The sequence below is a fragment of the Myotis brandtii genome, unplaced genomic scaffold (assembly GCF_000412655.1).
Source record: "Myotis brandtii unplaced genomic scaffold, ASM41265v1 scaffold493, whole genome shotgun sequence".
Taxonomy (NCBI): domain Eukaryota; kingdom Metazoa; phylum Chordata; class Mammalia; order Chiroptera; family Vespertilionidae; genus Myotis; species Myotis brandtii.
In genome coordinates, this window is record NW_005368827.1 from 3,830,682 (window position 1) to 3,833,841 (window position 3,160).

The window sequence follows — 3,160 nt, forward strand, 5'->3', positions numbered from 1 at the left end:
TTCACAACAACCCTGAAAGATAAGAACTCTTCATCCCCACTTTATGTCTCTAGAAACCAAGGCTGGCAGAGATTAATAGTTTGTTTTAACTCACATAGCTGATAAGTGGCAGTACTGGTATTTAAACCAGGGCCTTTCTGGTGCCAATGCCCTATACAATACCAATGCAGAAATTTTAAGAAGTCATTGGCCAAAGGGCAGTAAACTCACAGACAAGCCTCAACACTTCCAATGTGTGGTACCCTCTCATAAAATATCTCAACTCTTTATTTTCCCCAGGCATTAGTCTAAACGTATTTGACTTCCTTCACAGCTTCTTTTTATTTTTTTAAATATATTTTTATTGATTTCAGAGAGGAAAGGAGAGGGAGAGAGGTAGAAACATCAACGATGAGAATTATTGATTGGCTGCCTCCTGCATGCCCCACACTGGGAATCAAGATTGCAATCCGGGCATGTGCCTAATCGAGAATCGAACCATGACCTCCTGGTTTATAGGCAAATGCTCAACCACCGAGCCACACCAGCTGGGTGACTTCTCTTATTTTTTTGAACAGGGATGTTCTGTTTACAAGCTAGACATTTCCACCCATGCATCACTGTGGCTGTGACACTAGCCTTGGTTGGCTGTAGCTTATTTTATACAATTTGCTGCTGAGATGGTTCACTCTTTCAATTTATGTAAGTTCACTTCTTTATAAATTTTTATTAATCTATACTTATGTAGCCCTTAATTAAAAAAAGATAAAATTGGAAGTCTGCTTCTAGAGATCATTACAAGTTGTATTATTATGAGTTTAAATTACTATTTCTTTTAAACACAATACTTATGATTAAGAATAGTTCTAACTTGCAAAACTTTAGTAAAAGATTTTTGGTCAATAATATTTGGCCCAAGTTTGTTAGTTTCTCATTAATTTTCTAAGGTTTTCTTAGTTATTGTTTTTTTTTTTTCCTGAATTTTGCTTTGTTTTGGTATTTGTTTGGGGACAGAATGTTTAAGTTATGCTAAATACATATGCTAACATTGATATATACATATTTTTTTCCTTAGGTTATGTTTCATACTTTGAAACGTTTTGAATTGGTTTTACCTGTTTATTTATGGGTTTTTTTTTCTGCATTTGCTAGCAAAGTTGCTATTTTGTCACTTCAGTGCAGAAACCAAACTAGTTGGTGTGTTTTAGAATCTTCTCTTGATCTATCTATTAATATACCAGTACTAAGTCGTTAAAATATAGGTTCTTTACTCTGTTTAGTATTTGGTGTTAGCTTCCTTCCCCCATTTCTCTCACTTTTCAGAGTTTTCTTATCTCTTCTTGGATGTTTACTTTTCTATATTAACTTTGGAATTGAATTTTCTACCTCCAGGAAATAAAAAGAAATCTTGCTGAAATTTTTATTGAGATCAAATTAATGTTATGTACTGATTTGGGAAAACTGGGATACAAGCTAGCCTCTTAATCATAAAAACAGTGCCATAAGATCTTTTACTGTTTCAGAGGTAAGAATTCCCCAGCTAGCTCAAAATTGATGCTTTCACTGATAATCATAAAGAAGGCAATGCTAAGCAAGATATTAATGTTTGTTTGTTTTTATCATCATACAAAACTAGAGAGCACTATATACTGAATTCCCTAGAACTCACCACCCAGCTTCGACAATAATTAGCAATGATTTCTTCTCCTCTGCCCTCATAGTCTGTGTCCCTTGGGTGTTTTTTGTTGTTGTTTTTTCACTTTCGTGCTATAAACATGTGATCTAGCTTTGCTAAAATATCATCATTTCTTCAAAAATCATCTAGGTTTTAGTCTTCTAATTTAAATTATGGCTGTACTAGTCAAAATTAAAGTGCAAATCAGAGCATTAAATTAAACTAAAAAGTAATTGATTTATTGAATAAATAGTTCTTTCCACATAGTAGATTAAAATGACCAGGTGTTGGGATAGATAATCCATTGTTTCAAATCCTTCTTAGAGATAAAATAAAATACAGATTACAAATGGAGGTTATGTTGGAACCTTTCATAGATGTGACCACATTTTGCTTAGAGAAATGTCTTTTAACAGCAGGATGCCAAAAGGGAAGCAAAGACATTTTTAAGAATGTCATTGGCATCTATCTGAAATTTTGCATTTAAGCCAACACTGGGTGTCTAAACACGTATACTGAATTAATGGTGCTCATTGTTCTCAGAACAAAGTAAAACTAACCCATTCCCCCTCGTGACCTCTACTTAACTTTCCAGCCCATCTCATGCTACTGCCTCCTCACATTCTGTGGTCCTGCTGTTCTGATCTGCCCATGGTTCTCCAAACATGTTGGTCTCTATTTGCCTCTAGGCATTTAAGTGTATCCTCCCTCTCATCCCTCTCCTTCTTTTCCTCCACTTCTCTCATTTAATTTGACTGACCAGTTTCTCACACAAATGTCTAGATTGATATAATTCCTCTTGGAAATCATCCCTAACCCTGATATTCTGATTTAGCACATTTCAAGTGTCATTACTTGATATATATTTATATGTTTTCTTTTTCTGTCTTCTCCTTGAAGGAAGAAGGTGTATCTAGGTTATCTTTTTATTTTCATAGTCTAAGTAAATTTTCATTATAAAATAGAGTTTATAAATATATGTGTATAAACACTATAATGAAAACATTTTCTCTCTATGGAAATACAATGCAGAGACTGATTCAGAGACTCTTGGCTGTAGCTTTATCTGCCAAGAATGAATCCTGTGATTTACAAGGCATGTTTCTATGTGTTTTTGGTAGCTCTAAAATGAGAATCCTAATATCAGTGATATATAACATAAAATTACTGTAAGAGTTGGATGTATGATAAAATACAAATGTAAGAATTTTAGAAAACTGTAGGAGGAATGGTATTAACCTTAACCTGGAACCTCTGGCCCATCTACACTAATAAAAGAGAAACATGGTAATTAGCATACGACCGCTACCCTTCCCATTGGCTAATCAGCATATCCTTATGCAAATTAACTGTCAGCCAAGTTGGCGGCCGGCAGCCATGCACTGAAGCGAACAGGGAGGCTTGCTTGCTCCAGTGACAGCGTACTCCAACGTTCCCCGCCTGAGTTGCCGGCCTCTCAGCTGCAACTCTAAGCAACTATGTTGCAAATATAGAAGCTAAACAAAA